Consider the following 17,124-nt stretch of genomic DNA (forward strand, 5'->3'; position numbering starts at 1 on the left):
GATGGAAGCGGAAACAAAATTGTTTGCTTTCTGCTGATGGGCCCCTATTCTGAAGTCACTTAGGGGCCTCGTTCTGAGTCATCTCATTACTCTAAACTCGAATGTGGTTGAAAAGGGATCCTAATGAACCACAAAAGTGAATCCTATCGCTCAGGAAATCTCAGTGGCTTTAGGAGCCCTGTGCTGGGAAATGAAGATGAAGACCGAGCATGTATTATAACACGGTCTGTATGAAATGATAAATACATCAAAATCAGGACTCTAACTGCTCGCTTATTTTATTGAAAGCTTTAGAAACATCTTGCCAAATTTCAGCTTAAACTGATATATTACAGTTTCATCAAATTTTTGAATAAACTTTCTTCATTCTGTTTGTGTTCAAGTTTCTCTTCCAACTTTTGAAAAATATAATTAAGAATCCTGGAATGTTTCTGTATCTATACTGTAAGGTTTGAACAACTTTAAAATTAGTAGAGTCTCACTACACTTTGACTCCTTAAAGAAAAATCCACATGAGTGTGTGTTTTTAAACTATCCCATCAACAAAACAACACCAAAAGGAAACAACTGTTATGATTCAAACCATTTCATTAGTTTGCTCATGGAAGACAGAGCATCTACGAAATAAAAACAGGGTGTTACAAAAAAAGGGGGGAAACTTGGAAATTAAAAATATACATGCCAAAATTTTTAACAAAGGGTTGTAAGATGGAAAAGAAATAGTCCATAAAAATAGGGAGAACGTGATCTCGTGGTGCAATGGTAGCACATCTGACTCCAAAAATGGGGAAATCTGCATAGAATATGAGACAAAAATAAGAAGTCTAACATTTGACTGACAGGAGATCCAGAAACGGAACAGAAATGACGAGGACAAAAGTGAGAGAGAACTAATAGTAAAGAAATAGTTGGAGTTGGAGTTCCCATCGTGGTACAGTGAAAACAAATCCAACTAGGAACCATGAGGTTGCGGGTTCGATCCCTGGCCTTGCTCAGTGGGTTAAGGATCCGGCGTTGCCGTGAGCTATGGTGTAGGTTGCAGACGCGGCTAGGATCCCACGTTGCTGTGGCTCTGGCGTAGGCCGGTGGCTACAGCTCCGATTCGACCCCTAGCCTGGGAACCTCCATGTGCTGCGTGTATGGCCCCAAAAAGCAAAAAAAAAAAAAAAAAAGAAAGAAAGAAAGAAAGACAGACAGACTTGGAGTTGAAGGACATGAGTCCTCAAGTTGGAAGGTTTACAGAAGTCCGGCACAATGAGGGACTCAGAGTCCAGCCTCAGGCAGATTGTCGTGAAAGGGCAGGTCCACGAGGAACAAGAAGGGGAAAGCAGGTCAAAGGAAGCAAAGGATGGCCTGGGTGCCAGGGGACCAGCAACAATGCCCTCCCAGTTCTGAGGGCATCTAACTTGACAGCTGCACGATTTAAACTGAAAAGGGAAAATCACGGAGGAAGAACTAAGATCCATGGGTCCACCACTCGCAATAAATACATGGTGATAGGTTTTCATGTTTGCTTCAGAAAATAAGTAAAAAAAAAAAAAAAGAAAAAAAGAAATAGAGCCCCCCATACACTAAAGCAACTATTCTCACAAACTGGGTGTGTATCTCCTAGTCTCTCTTTTCACATTTTTACTACCTACTCATGCAGCTATAAACAACGGATAGTGAAAGGCACAGGTGTGAAAGGCATCTGAATTGAAATCTTATGGTGTAGAGCCTTCCGCAGGTTGCCATCTCCGTTCTGTCTGCAAGCAATGCAGCTCACTGCCAGAGGCATAGCCCAGCTTCAGTAAGGCCTGAACCTTAGACAACTGGCAGGGGTTGGGGGGCTCTTTAATAAAGAGAATTTTAAATTATGAATACAAAAGTATATCTGGCAGTACATTTTTAGAGTGAGAAAAGGAATCACAACATATTCCGAGTTTTAAAGAGCCGACATACCTCTCTATGCTGTTTCCCCTACAACTTTTTGCTGTTTGCTTTTTGATAACCTCTTCATAAAACATATCATTTGCCAGAGAGAGACTAGAAAGATAATTTAGTCTTGTCCCTATGGTGGATCAAAATTCATTCTTTGCAGTTGATAGTTTAGCAAAGCTTTTTCTGCCTCACACATCATTGTTGGTAAGGTCATATAAATGACTAGGATTATTGTCCACTTTGGGAAAGCCTGATTTTGCCCTCTTTTTCCTTGTTCCTGGCAATCTGTTCTTATTTTGTGGATGTACCATCTTCTATGAGGACATTAGCAAGATGATTCTTGGAAACTTGTTGATTTAGGGTTTTGGTTTTTCCCCTGAGTTTTCTCTGCTTCCTTTGGTACTATTATTTTACCTGGTTTCGTCTTATCCTTTATGCCTAGTCATCTTTGATTATTTATACATGCTTAAGAACGAGGAGAGAGGAGAGCTTCCGGTGAGTGCTGTGTGGGAGGGTGAATGGGAGGCTGAAAGCTTTGTTTTATAATGAGCAGACAGAGAACCAGCCATTAAACTTGGACAGTCTAAAAACCGGACACAGAAGATAGTCCTAATTCATTCTGTTTCTTTAGAATAAACCACCTGGAGTTCCCGTCGTGCCTCAGCAGAAACGAATCTGACTAGTATCCCTGAGGACACAGGTTCGATCCCTGGCCTTGCTCAGCGGGTTAAGGATCCAGCATTACCATGAGCTGTGGTGTAGGTCACAAACATGGCTTGGATACCGAGTTGCTGTGGCTGCAGTGTAGGCCAGTGGCTACAGCTCCAATTCACCCCCCTAGCCTGGGAACCTCCATATGCTGCAAGTGCAGCCCTAAAAAGATTTAAAAAAAAAAAAAAGAATTAAACCACCAGATTTCTTATAAGGTTTGGGGGAGGAACCTGAAAACCAGACCCTCTCCACCCAGGAGGAGGACGTGAGGATTAATGATTGAGGTTTCAGCGCAATAGCTCACTGCCATCACAAAGGCAGTGGTGGCAAAAACCCTGAGAACACAGCATAAACAACACTCACAATTATTTACCTCTAAAATTAATCCATTTAGAGAGGTCTATTTTGCCATCTTCCTTTTGGCACAGGAAGGTACATCTCAGCAAGAGCTACACCTCTGAAATTTTGCCTGAGAGCCGGTCCATGCCCTCAGCCGCAAGGCCCTTCCTCCTCCATGTGCTCCCAGCTCAGAAGACACTTCTCCATGCTCATCTTACAGAAGGGTGAGCAAGGCGCCAAGACACGACAAACACTAATGCCACATTTTCAATTTTTATAAACTGGGTCAGTCACAGATCGAAATCGCACCAAAACACAGCTGCTCTCAAGTTTTTTTTTTTTTTCTCCTAACAACAAAGTCTAATTATAAGCTGCAAGAACACCTAAATCAGAAGTGTGCATTTGATGACAATACGAGCGTCATCTTTGGCAGGTGGATTTGGCATTGACTATATGGGTTCTAGTTCAGAGTAGGAGTCGCCTCCAGTTTGACTTAGAAACACAAAGCCCTAAATCTACAGTTTTCAATTGGCAATATGCATAAAAAGGTGGGGTGTTCTATCATCATCCCAACACAGAGGCCAGGTCAAGCTGGTCTGTCCAGTCTCACTGTGACAAGGGGGCCAGGACTTCGCTTTAGGCCATCATAACCCCTCCAGGAGGCCACATGCCTTCTCCTTATGATGTTCTAGGGCTGACACGAATCAATCTCTCTAACAAGTGACAGGTCAGAGAGGGAAGGAAAGTTTGCCAAGGGCTCCAGGGCAAAAGAACTCATTCCAAATCAGGCAGGCGCTCTGGGGCAGCCCCGTTCAGCAAACTGAATTCGGCGGGCGGTATATGGTCCCCTCCAAATAGCAGCAGGAGGAACAGCTGGTCCCCGAAGCAGTTCCTACTTCATGGTTCCTCCTCCGTCCAAACCTCCCTCGCCACCCCCTTTTCAGACTTCTCCCCATCTTCCTCTTCTGTGGTCCGTGGTGAGTGCCACTCCCACCCTCTTCTCATCCTGCTCTGGCTTGGGGTCATTTATCTGGTCTCTGAGCAGGAAAACCTGCAAGGTTGCAGAGCAGACTTTATGTGCTCCAGCAGTATTTCTAGCTTTTGTAGGGGGGGTGGCACACGTCTATCATACAGGCCAGGAGCGGGGATGGAAGCTACCACTAGGCATGAAATTAACACGTTTGATGATCTCCGTGGTACTGGGGGGGCAAGGGGAAGGAAAGAAAGGTTGTGTCCTTTTTTAAAAGATTCCTTCCTTTTGTGATGCAGTGTTAAGGAAGAAATGCAGGATCTAAAATGGACACAAATAAAGATTCCTTGCTTTAATCAAAATTTTGATCTGCTGAAAACCTTCTAGTTCAGAGAGAGGCCCCCCACCGTACTCTAACTAGCCACAATTCATTATGTGCCTGTAAGGGTCAGCACAGTCTTACCTGCTTTTCATTATTTCTATTCCTTTCATCATTCTTGCAGGGTAGGCACTTGTATCTGCATGTCACACATCAACGGAGGCTCCCAGAGGCTGACGGCCTCACTCAGGATAACCCTGCGAATTAAACAATGGAATAAGAATCTGAGTGGCAGTCATTTCTGCTGGAAGACTAAGCAGAGACTGTGTGCGGGGCCAGACCAACAGGCGATCCAGACTAGACTCCTTGTCACAAGCACATGAAGAAAGCACTGGAGAAAGGCCTGCTCGCAGCTCTTTAGCTCACAGGTTAGCTGTGTGCCCACGTTTCTACCTACTCACACTCACGTGTTAAAACTACCATTTACTCGGGATGGACTCTATGCCAAGTACTGTGCTGGACACGTGACATTTCATCTCATCGGCCTCTGGTTACCTCCAATGAAATGAGAATCATTATTTCCATGTTTCTGATGAGGAAATTGGTCCTCAGATTTATTATATAAGTTTTCTGAGGTCAAAGAGCCATGATGTGTCAGAGTTCCCGTTGTGGCTCAGTGGTTAACGAACCCGACTAGCATCTATGAGGACGCAGGTTCGATCCCTGGCCTCACTCAGGGGATTAAGGAACCGGCGTTGCCGTGAGCTGTGGGGTAGGTCACAGACATGGCTCGGATCTGGCATTGCTGTGGCTGTGGCATAGGCCGGCGGCTACAGCTCCAATTGGACCCCTAGCCTGGGAACCTCCGTAGCAGCAAGTGCAGCACTAAAAAGACAAAAAAGAGAGAGAGAGAGACATGACATAAACCCAATTTGGAGACGTTCCAGAGCCCGCTCCAGGTGGCCTCCATGATTTGGAACCTGCTCCTCTTAAAGCCATTCCAATGACTTCTTTAGGCTTTAGGAAAAACGATTTACTGGCTAAATATAAGAAAGCTGTATCAATAACAGATACAGCTGCTGGAGAGGGTGTGGAGAAAGGGAACCCTCCCACAATGCTGGTAGGAATGTAAATTGGTACAACCATTATGGAAAACAGTATGGCGGTTCCTCAGAAAACTAAACATAGAACTACCATGTGATCCAGCAATCTCATTCCTGGGCATATATCCAGACAAAACTATAATTCAAAAGGATGCATGAACCCCTATGTTCACTGCAGCACTATTCACAAAAGCTAAGACTTGGAAACAACCTAAATATCCATTGACAGATGAATGGATTAAGAAGATGTGGTACAGGAGTTTCTGCTGTGGCTCAGCAGTAAGGAATTCTACTAGTATCCAAGAGGACATGGGTTTGATCCCTGGCCCCGCTCAGTGGATTAAAGATCTGGCATTGCCGTGAGCTGTGGTAGGTCTCAGACATAGCTTGGATCTAGTGTGGCTGTGGCTGTGGTGTAGGCTAGCAGCTGCAGCTCTAATTCGACCCCTAGCCTGGGAACTTCCATATGCTGTGGGTGCAGCCCTAAAAAAAAGAGAAGATGTGGTACATTAATGCAATGTAATACTACGCAGCCATAAAAAGAACAAAATACAAAATAATGCCATTTGCAGCAATGTGGATGCAACTAGAGATTCTCACACTAAGTAAGAAAGAAAAAAGACAAATACCATATGATATCACTTATACGTGGAATCTAAAATACGGCACACTGGAGTTCCCATTGTGGCTTGGCAGTAACGAACCTGACTAGCATCCATGAGGATGCGGGTTCAAACCCTGGTGTCGCTCAGTGGGTTAAGGATCCAACATTGCCATGAGCTGTGGTATAGGTCCCAGATGCAACTTGGATCCCGAGTTGCTGTGGCTGAGATGTAGGCTGGACGCTACAGCCCCAATTCAACCCCTAGCCTGGGAACTTCCATATGCCGTGGGTGGGGCCCTAAAAAAAAAAAAATACATATATGGCACAAAGGAACCTATCCATAAAACAGAAACTGACTTACAGACATGGAGAACAGACTTATGGTGGCCAAGCGGGAAAGGGAGTAGACGGGGAGTCTGGGGTTAGTAAATGTAAACTATCACGTTTAGAATCAACAAGCGATGAGATCCTGCTGTATAGCATAGGGAACTATATCCAGTCTCTTGGAAGAGACCACAGTGGAAGATAATATAAAAAAGGGGCTGCGTGAGTTCCCGTCATGGTGCAGTGGTTAACGAATCCCACTAGAAACCATGAGGTTGCGGGTTCAGTCCCTGGCCTCGCTCAGTGGGTTAAGGATCCGGCATTGCTGTGAGCTGTAGTATAGGTCACAGATGTGGCTTCGATCCCTCATGGTTGTGGCTCTGGCGCAGGCCGGTGGCTACAGCTCCGATTTGACCCCTAGCCTGGGAATCTCCATATGCCTTGGGTGTGGCCCTGAAAGGACAAAAGACAAAAAAAAAAGGGGGGGATGCATATGTACGTGTGACTGGGTCCCTTTGCTATACAGCAGAAACTGGCACAATACGGTAAATCAAGTATACGTTTAAAAAAAGGAAAGGAAAAAAATTAAGAAAGCTCTATCTGGAACGACTGTGCTGATGCATTCCAGGCCCGCGGGACGAGTGATTCAAATGCTAGCTGAGAATGTGGGTGACATAATGGTGTCAGTGTCTAAAAACATCGAGAAAAGGTTCCCTTCACATCTGTGAAAATCTGCTTCAGCTCCCTGCAGGCTAAGTGGAGCCAAAAGCAGGCAGACAGTCCTCGCTGGTCTGTCTCTGGCTTCGGGAGGCAGGGTCAATCTCACCCATCTGTTTCCACAGCCCCCAGCCCAAGAACAAGCACACCCTACTTTTGTCGTGTGTTGAGCACTTACTATGGGCCAGAAAACCCCATGTCATTTCTACAACCATCCTGCAAGGCAGATATTACCGTCTCCATCTCATGGATACAGAAGCTAAGTCTCAGTGAGATGAAGCAACTTGCTGCTGAGTCACAGGACTGGTAAAATTTAGGCTCCCCAAGAAGTCGTCTCAGAGCAGATCGATCTGGAAGACGCATTTGAAGGAGGAAAACGTGAGATGAGGCTTTCTAATTAGCAGCCGCAGGCCTGCTTACAGGGACAGAAAGAACAGGGTCTTGCTCATTCCGAATCCAATAGCAACTTTTTTTTTTTTTTGGTCTTTTTAGGGCCACATCTGTGGCATATGGAGGTTCCCAGGCTAGGGGTTAAATCAGAGCTGTAGCCACCGGCCTACGCCAGAGCCACAGCCACATGGGATCCGAGCCACGTCTGCAACCTACACCACAGCTCAAGGCAACACTGGATCCTTAACCCACTGAACATGGCCAGGGATCGAACCTGTGTCCTCATGGATACTAGTCAGATTTGTTTCTGCTGAGCCACGATAGGAACTCCCAAAGCAACCTTTTTAGAAACTCACCTTTATCAAGCCTTTCCAAAACATTCGGTTTAGTTTTCACGGAAATCCTAGCTCAATCTCTCTTTGCGCTCGTCTTGCCCAGGTTTACACTCCATCGAATCAAACTCTGCCATGCGTGCCTGGCAAAAAAAATTGTTTTGTTAGCAAACACCATTAATTCCTGGTAAGGACCCAACTCGATTGGGGCTGAGTTATTTAACTTCCTCCTGCCACATTTTTTTCACCTGTAAAATGGTGTTGCTCTAAGGACTTAATGAGTTAATCTGTATAAAACTCCTGGTGAGCACAAAAAATGTCCGGGTGCGGAAGCCAACACGGATGCCTTGGTTGATAAGTTTTCCAGGAGGATTGGACAGCATCAGTTAATCCCATGAGATGGTTACATGGAGGTACCTTAAGAGCTTCTCCTGTACTGGGGAGGTTTTATTAGATAAAAATGCCTAAAAGGGATGTTAGAAAATCTAGCCCCCCTCCCGCCCCGCCCCACTTACTGCCACCTATTCCCTGGTTTTCTAATTAAATGTGCACTTTGTCCTCAGTATACCTGACACATATCTTACCCGAGAGCCTTGGGTCTCGTCTGAAGGCAGGAAACAGATCAGAAGCAAGTTACTCCTTCTTCAACGCTTGAATGGCTGCCACAGAAGTAAATGAATAACAGGAGTTCCCGTCGTGGCGCAGTGGTTAACGAATCCGACTAGGAACCATGAGGTTGCGGGTTCGGTCCCTGCCCTTGCTCAGTGGGTTAACGATCCGGCGTTGCCGTGAGCTGTGGTGTAGGTTGCAGACTCGGCTCGGATCCCGCGTTGCTGTGGCTCTGGCGTAGGCCGGTGGCCACAGCTCCGATTCGACCCCTAGCCTGGGAATCTCCATATGCCGTGGGAGCAGCCCAAGAAATAGCAAAAAGACAAAAAAAAAAAAAAAAAGAAGAAGAAGAAGAAGTAAATGAATAACAATCTTTTTATTCTCCCAAAGAGAGACTTACGATGAGGTTCTTAATCTCTCCCCAACTACGGCAGATATATTCTCAGGACTATCAGGTTGCAAGGTATACACAAATTCCAAGACACTGCTGTGAACAAAATATGCCACACTCTGTGGCATAAAAGGACTCCCATTGTTGGCTCCATTTCCCACTCACTGCTGGCCAGTCGTAAGCATCCTAGTCATGCTGCACCTCTAGGGAGAAAACGGAGGGTAAGATTCTTGAGAGAAATACTGCAGAAAGAGCAAAGACTTTGGAAGCAGACATGACTGAATCCAAATTCATGCTTTGCCATTTGTTAGCTGTGTGATTTGGGCAAGTCACTTAACCTCTCTGAGCCTCAGTTCCCTAAGCTGTACAATAAATAGTCTTTGCTGCAGGAGTTCTCATTGTTGCCCAGCAGGTTAAGGACCCAACATTGTCTCTGTGAGGATGAGGGTTTGATATCTGGCCTCGCTCAGTAGGTTAAGGATCCGATGTTGCCGCAAGCTGCGGTGTAGGTCTCAGATGTGGCTGGGATCCGGTGTTGCCATGGCTGTGGAGTGGCCACAGCTGCAGCTCCGATTCGACCCCTGGCCTGGGAACTTCCATTTGCCACAGGTGTGGCCATAAAAAGGAAAAAAAGTAATAACGTTTGCTGCATCACATCCTTGAAAATGTTTAATGCGTTAAGGAATGCATCTAGCACAGGGCTGGGCATACAGTAAGCATTCAGTGAAGAGTGGTCATTATTATCGGTTATTCCCTAACATTGACCTTGAGGTATAATGAAGCTCCAGAATGTGGTGGCTAAAAGCCAGGCTAACTGAGTTTGAATCCCAGATCTGCTATTTCTTTTCTTTCTTTCTCTCTCTTTTTTTTTTTTTTTTTTTTTTTTTTTTTGGTCTTCTGGTCTTGTTATGGCCTCACCTGTGGCATATGGAGGTTCCCAGGCTAGGGGTCTAATGGAAGCTGTAGCCGCTGGCCCATGCCAGAGCCACAGCAACGCCAGATCTGAGCTACATCTGTGACCTGCACCACAGCTCAAGGCAACGCCAGATCCTTAACCCACTGAGCGAGGCCAGGAATCAAACCCACAACCTCGTGGTTCCTAGTCAGATTCGTTTTCGCTGTGCCAAGAAGGGAACCTCCATACGCTGCAGGTGCAGCCCTAAAAAGCAAAAATAAATAAATAAATAAAATAATACAGCTAGGGAAATGCTTTGCTCGATACTCTAGTCTGAGGATGTTTTGAACAGGAATTATTTTGTAATTGAGCAAGACCCTATGGGACTTTCCCGGGACAGGAACCACCCCCCCCCCATGTGTTCTGCCTGCCTCTTGTCTGTAAAAAAAAAAACTTTAGCCTCTCAAACCTTCCCCAAGTTCCAAAGAATACATCTGCTCAAAGAAGAGGGAAATTGCAGAAAGGGAAAGAGCCACGTGAGACAAAATAGTAGTTGTTTAGCTATTCAGCAAGTCAAAGATCTTTAGTTCCTCCGCAAGGGCCATAGATAATATTCTGAGCCACATCCTTTGAGCTGTTTTGCAGAGACTAACAAAGTTCCAAAGAATACATTTGATCAGAAAAGAGAGAAAACGCAAAAAGAAGGGAAATAGTCATGTAAGACAAAATAATAGTTTAGCTATTCAGCAAAGGCAAGGATCTTTAGTTCCTCCACAAGGGCCATAGATAATATTCCGAGCCACATCCTTTGAGCTGTTTTGCAGAGACTAAAACCCCCACCGGGTGGAAGCAGTTAACTGTACGGTGCCCACAAGCACCTAGACCCCAGACGGGTTGGAACCAGAAGCTTGATGGTGTTGACTCCCGATTACCTCACCACCAACCAATCAGAAGAATGTCCATGAGCTGATCACACACACCAGAACCCTCCTCCCTCACCCTGTCTTTATAAATCTTTCCCCGAAAGCCATCGGGGAGTTCCGGTCTTCTAAGCACTAGGTGCCTGGACGCCTGGCTTGGCCTCTGTAATAAACACTACAATTTCCTTTACCATAGCTTGGTGTCCGCAGATTAGCTTTACAAGTGCAGGCGAGTGGACCCAAGGTGGTTCAGGAACAGCTTTCATTAACACGATGCCACCTGCACTAGTATAGCAAGAAGAATCCAGAGGAAAAGAAAATTGTGATCGGAGTTCCCGTCGTGGCGCAGTGGTTAACGAAGCCGACTAGGAACCATGAGGTTGCGGATTCAATCCCTGGCCTTGCTCAGTGGGTTGAGGATCCGGCGTTGCTGTGAGCTGTGGTGTAGGTGGCAGACGCAGCTCAGATCCCACGTTGCTGTGGCTCTGGCATAGGCCGGGAGCTACAGCTCCGATTCCACCCCTAGCCTGGGAACCTCCCTATGCCGTGAGAGGGCCCTGGAAAAGGCAAAAAGACACACACAAAAAAGAAAAGAAAATTGTGATCAATTAGTGACACCGGCCTGCCCCAGGTTCTAGAATGGAGAGCAGTTACACACTTGGCTGCATTTGCATCCCTGACTTTTGTAATCCTTCATCTACAGGAAGAACTTTCTTCTTCCTTCACCCAGCACCCTCACTCAAACAGGACCAGCACAGAGGAACCCTCAGGAAGAGAGAGATAAGGTTCACATGCTGATTCACTTCTTCCAAGGTCCCACTTCAATCTTGAGATCTTACTTGCAGGACCACAGATTATTCCTCAGTGAATCAGCAAAGATATTGAGTGTGGTTAGCAGTTTGGGCTGCAAAAGAACATTGCAAACTGCTCTGTACCCTGCTCGGATGTGCTGAGGTGCCACCTCGGGTGTGAGCAAAAAAGAGGCGTGAGAGAGAGAGAACTGTTACACCCCCCAACAGCCCTTCCTTCCGCCAGGATCGCATCATCCAAGCAAGGTGTGAGTACTGACATCAGATGTGCTTTTGTCACGTAGTTGAGCTGACAACTAAAGAAGAGCTGGCTCGTTTTGCAAAAACTTTTTCCATTTATTTGCTCCACTAACTTTCAAGGGTCGGACTGAATTGTCATCCAGAAGATTTCTATTTTGTCTCCTTATCTTTTTCACGATGAACAAAATGTCAAATAAATAAAATTGGAAAGAAGAGTGTAAAAAAAAACCCATCATCCGGATTCAGCAATTATTTAGGATTTTGCCACATATGCTTTGTCTATCCTTCTCCTTTTTCTGTGGAAGCGGTTTTTTTTTTTTTTTTTTCTTTTTTTGGCCGTACGTGGCATATGGAAGTTCCTGGGCCAGGAATCAAACTCGAGACACAGCAGCAACCCAAGCTGCTGCAGTGACAACACCAGATCCTTAACCTACCAAGCCACAAGAGAACTAGAGAACTCCTCTGTGGAAGTATTTTAAAGAAAATCCCAGCCCTCTTACTATTTCCTCTCTAGATACTTCATTTTGCGTCCCAAAAATATATGAATATTTTCTTATTTAACCAACCACACTGCTAGTAACAATAGTAGTAATTACTTCATATCCTCTCGTTCTTAGATCATTTTCAAAGTTCCCTAATACTTAAAGAAATATATTTTTTATAGTTGGCTCATTCGAATCAGGATCCAGGAGGTCCCATCGTGCCTCAGCAGAAATTAATCTGACTAGTATCCATGAGGATGCAGGTTTGATCCCCTGCCTCGCTCAGTTGGTTAAGGATCCGGCGTTCCCCTGAGCTGTGGTGTAGGCTGCAGACACAGCTCGGACGTGGTGTTGCTGTGGCTGTGGTATAGGCCGGTGGCTACAGCTCCCATTGGACCCCTAGCCTGGGAATCTCTATATGCCTCTCTGCAGCCCTAAAAAAGACCAAAAAGAAAAAAAAAGAATCAGGATCCAGGCAAGATCCATACATCACGCATTGCATTTGATGGTTATGTCTTCTGAGTCTTTTAAAATCTAGAACACCTTGACCCAACTTTTTTTTTAATGCCATTAACTATTTCTTTGGCTTTGCCCACAGTATGTGGAAGTTCCTGGGCCAAGGATTGAGCCCAAGATTCAGCAGTGGTAATGTCAGATTGTTAACTGCTGGGTCACTAGGGAATTCCAGCCATTAACCTTTCTTTCTTTCTTTCTTTCTCTCTTTCTTTCTTTCTCTTTCTTCCTTTCTTTCTCTCTCTCTCTCTCTCTCTCTCTCTCTCTCTCTCTCTCTCTCTCTCTCTCTCTTTCTCTCTCTCTCTCTCTCTTTCTTTCTTTCTTTCAATAGCTGCACACCCAGCATATGGAAGTTTCCAGGCCAGGGACTGAATATGAACTGCAGCTGCAACCTATGCCACCGCTGCAGCAATGTCAGATCCTTTAACCCACTCTGCCCGGCGGGGCACTGAACCGAGCCTCCCTAGCAACCCAGGCCACCGCAGTCGGGTTCTTAACCCACTGCGCCACAGCTGGACCTGCTCCAGCCATTAACTTTGTCATTAAACTAGTTCAGTTTTTCTATAAATCAGCAGATTCAGGTGGTGGCAGCAGATAATGTCCATTGAAAGCTCTCCATAAGCTGTTCTTCTAGGGAAGGGCCCAGGGGACAGAGTAGGAACACCCTGAGCTCACCTCCTCCCACAGGCGCCCCAAATTACCACTATTTACAGAGCAACCGTTAACGAGAACCACTTGAAGATCAGCAGAGAAGATCTTTCACAACTCAAGACACAAAGAAGGAACCACAATGAGACAGACAGGAGGGGTGGAGTCCCGGGACACGCAAAACTCGTACCCCCAGGGGAGCAACCCACAAGCAGGAGGTCCGTGGCCATTGCAGAGATCCTCGCAACGAGCAATGGGCCCTGCAACCAGAAGACGGGCTCCCAGCATGCTTGGCTCTAAAGGACCGTGGGGCTTACTTTCAGGAAACCCAGAGGCCTGTAGCCAACACAGACTCTGCTCTTAAAGGACACACAAAATCTCACCTAATCCAGAAGGCAGGGACACAGCTCTAGGCATCAGCAGTCCAGCTGCACAGCTGGCTGCTGCTTCTGAGAAATCCCAGGTCGGGTGCCCACCAGCTGGTGGGCAGGTTCAGGTCCTGGGGCCAATACGCTAGAAGGAGGACTCCAAAATGACGCGTGCCAGCACCAGCGGCCTTGTGGTAGCCTGAGCTCCCAGAGAAGTGCTGGACGGGAAGACCCTAGAACCAAAAGTACTCTACCCAGCACAATACTCTTATCAGATTGGAAGGCGAGATCAAGAGTTTTACAGACATGCAAAAGCTAAAAGAGTTCAGCACCACAAAACTAAAGTTCTCCATAAGCCTTTTATCGAATGCTTTCATCCTTTATTGATCTTTGCCTTAATTAATTATATCGTTAAGATTGCAAAATGGTGATTTTATAATTCCGTCACATATAATTCCTTCCACTTTTATTAGCTGGGAATTATCTGTAAAGAAGAACTTTTCCTCATTCTTTAGGGCTACTTGGTTACCCTGAAAGGCAGATTATTGGAAAAGTAGGGTAATGCTTAATTATTTCCCTTAAATTGCCAATTTTCAGAGTAAGGTCTGTGACCTAGTTACTGCCAACATTACCCAGAGGGTTCATTTGTTTGTTAGGACGTTTCTCTACCTTTCCCACCCATGAACTCATTAGGTTTTTACATATTCTATGTATTTCAATCAAATTCAATCACTTTTTTGCATGCTTAAATTATCCCATCTTTCACCAATTGGAGCCCCTTTGTGGTGGCTCTTGGGTCCTTTTGATAAAACCTACTGATATTTGATAACTTCATAGTTTTTGGTGCAGTAAGACGCGTAAGGCTTAGTTTGTACCTGTGCCACCTCAAACTTGGGATCGGCCACCCAAGATTCTGATTCCTTTAAATATTAGGGTCCACATTCTGGGCACTTGAGGTTGCCCATTGCCCTTGGGGTTTTAATACTTCTAGTCCTTTGTGAAAAGTACAGAAATAGGAGAAAGAATCATAAGCATATATTGCTATTTTTATTTTTATTTTATTATTATTTTTTTTTTGTCTTTTTGCCTTTTCTAGGGCCGCTCCCGTGGCATAGGGAAGTTCCCAGGCTAGGGGTTGAATCAGAGCTGCAGCCACCGGCCTACACCAGAGCCACAGCAACGCGGGATCCGAGCCATGTCTGCCACAGCTCACGGCAATGCCGGATCCTTAACCCACTGAGCAAAGCCAGGGATAGAACCCGCAACCTCATGGTTCCTAGTTGGATTCGGTAACCACTACACCACAATGGGAACTCCTATTGGTATTTTTAATTCAAATTTAATATGAAGATTTATTCATATTGGAGTTCCCCCTGTGGTGCGGTGGGTTAAGGATCTGGGACAAAGGTCACAGCTGCAGCTTGCATTCGATCCCTGACATGGGTAAATTCCATAGGCCTCCAGTGCAACGATAAAAAAAAAAGTATTCATATTAATTCCTTTGATTTTATATTTCTTTTCTCACACTGAAAACTTGGTTCCTAATAACATTAACACAACTACTTATTACTTTGTACTATACCATAAAAAAGTTTCAAAATTCTAATAGAAAGACTTCTACTAGCAAATAACTATTGAATGAAGTGTTAGATTTCTTTGTAGCTCTCTTCACCCTTAAAATATATTCCACTCTGTGGAGTTCCCTTTGTGGCTCAGTAGTTAAGGAATCCAATAGGATCCATGGATCAGACTAGGAACAGAAATAACTGGATCATTAGAGCCCCAGCAGCTCTTCTGCAGGAAACCCCTTTGAAAATAGTTCATCATAAGAAGTACAGTGTTTTCCTGATTGCGGGAGAAGAAGAAAAACAAATGTCAATGGTGGGGATGAGGTCAGCAGCGGCCCAACAGACCTCCCGGGGTCAATCGAGCAGGAAGATGGGGAGACCAAGAGGCCCAACAGAGGAGCTAACTGTGAAGACCCTTAGGGAGTTCCCATCATGGCTCGGTGGTTAACAAACCCGACTAGGATCCATGAGGATGCAGGTTCGATCCCTGGCCTCACTTGGTGGGTGAAGGATCAGGCGCTGCTGTGAGCTGTGGTGTAAGTTGCAGACGCAGCTTGGATGCCACGTGGCTGTGGCTGTGGGGCGGGCTGGAGGCTACAGCTCCGATTGGACCCCTAGCCTGGGAACTTCCATATGCCATGGGTGCAGACCTAAAAAAGAGAAAAAAAAAAATCTTATTTTCACCTCTAAGGCTTCTCACGTGAATAATTAGGGCAGGAGATCTTGAGAAAAAACATGCAGCTTCCAGAGAATCAAGAAGATGGGGGTCTAAAGAACCCGGACATGAGGTCACCTTGTGAAAGGACCCACCTGGACCCAGTGAGCGTCTAGACCAGGCCATGTACGTTAAAGCTACTAACTCTCACCGTCTCTCCTAGATGGCAACTATTTCCCCACCCATTTTATCATTTGTCCTTGTGTTTGTTGACCAAGAAGTTGTGACAGCTTTTACTGGTTCTGTACGTTATTGACACTTTCCCTCGGGATATCTTCCGTTGCTTTTCTGCTCATGTAATATCTTCCATTTCCAAAAATGTGTTCACTATTATATTGTCTTTTAGCTTTTTACGGTTTAGGTTATTTACATTTGACCCTTTATTCTATCTAAAATTCTTTTTTTTTTTTTTTTTTTTGTCTTTTCTATGGCTGCACCCACAGCATTTGGAAATTCCCAGGCTAGGGGTCGAATCGGAGCTGTAGCTGCCAGCCTATGCCAGAGCCACAGCAACGTGGGATCTGAGCTGCGTCTGCCACCTACACCACAGCTCACCGCAATGCCGGATCCTCAACCCACAGAGCAAGACCAGGGATCGAACCTGCAACCTCATGGTTCCTAGTCGGATTCGTTAACCACTGAGCCACAGCGGGAACTCCCAGAATTCATTTTGGTGTATGGTGTGATCACTATGTGTCTCAATGCTCAGATAAAGCTGTCAGGCTAAAAACAAGGCAAGGCCGGACATGCTTTGCAAATTAAAAAAACGCTGTGCAATAATGAGATACGGTTTTGCACCTCAAAAATTATCAGGGGTTAAAAAAAAAAAAAAGAACCTAGTGAAGGTGAGCATGGAGGAAAGTGCAACACTTAAAGTGCTATTTTCAACTTATTCTCTCTCTTTAAGAGCCTACAGTTAAATAAACAGCAAGCATGGTAAGAAAAGAAAAAAAGGGGACCTACTGATTAAAGGAAACACAACCCAATACAAATGTGGACCTTGTCTAAATCATGATTCAAATAAGCCGACTTCAAAAAAAAGTGAGACAATTCGAACTTGAGCACTGACTATATATATTATGAGAGTAGAGAATAAGTATTTTGTTAGGTGTAATAACTGCAGATACATTTTTTTTTTTTTTGTCTTTTTGCCATTTCTTGGGCCACTCCCACGGCATATGGAGGTTCCCAGGCCAGGGGTCGAATCGGAGCTGTAGTCACCAGCCTACACCACAGC

General features: G+C 45.2%; 3 protein-coding genes across 24 annotated transcripts in view; all 3 read right to left on the bottom strand.

The window, feature by feature from the left end:
* LOC100511652 (glycerophosphodiester phosphodiesterase domain-containing protein 4) overlaps positions 1 to 17,124 on the bottom strand; it is an 882,168-nt gene that overhangs the window by 345,451 nt on the left and 519,593 nt on the right. The window lies entirely within an intron of this gene.
* The window catches only part of PAK1 (p21 (RAC1) activated kinase 1), a 236,440-nt gene that overhangs the window by 184,235 nt on the left and 35,081 nt on the right, over positions 1 to 17,124 (bottom strand). For 5 of the 19 annotated variants that reach the window (XM_084975456.1, XM_084975461.1, XM_084975460.1 and 2 more), the window contains 3 exons: positions 8,314 to 8,333; positions 7,754 to 7,872; positions 4,404 to 4,516 (listed from right to left, as the gene is read on the bottom strand). The gene's annotated coding sequence lies outside the window, so the exon portion shown is untranslated. Of the gene's footprint in view, positions 1 to 4,403; positions 4,517 to 7,241; positions 7,358 to 7,753; positions 7,873 to 8,313; positions 8,621 to 17,124 lie in introns of all 19 variants that reach the window. The other 14 variants (XM_084975444.1, XM_084975450.1, XM_084975448.1 and 11 more) reach the window with 6 other exon arrangements.
* The window catches only part of CLNS1A (chloride nucleotide-sensitive channel 1A), a 98,050-nt gene continuing 85,329 nt past the window's right edge, over positions 4,404 to 17,124 (bottom strand). The window contains exons 11-13 of one of the 4 annotated variants that reach the window (XR_014814773.1): positions 8,314 to 8,388; positions 7,754 to 7,872; positions 4,404 to 4,516 (exon numbers count right to left, since the gene is read on the bottom strand). The gene's annotated coding sequence lies outside the window, so the exon portion shown is untranslated. Of the gene's footprint in view, positions 4,517 to 7,753; positions 7,873 to 8,313; positions 8,621 to 15,161; positions 15,660 to 16,285; positions 17,005 to 17,124 lie in introns of those variants that run through there. The other 3 variants (XR_014814774.1, XR_014814778.1, XR_014814777.1) reach the window with 3 other exon arrangements.

This window comes from Sus scrofa, chromosome 9 (genome assembly GCF_054392235.1).
Source record: "Sus scrofa isolate SSC_HxYL_T2T_F1_AM1 chromosome 9, Sscrofa_HxYL_maternal_Yorkshire_Landrace_v2.0, whole genome shotgun sequence".
NCBI classification, from domain to species: domain Eukaryota; kingdom Metazoa; phylum Chordata; class Mammalia; order Artiodactyla; family Suidae; genus Sus; species Sus scrofa.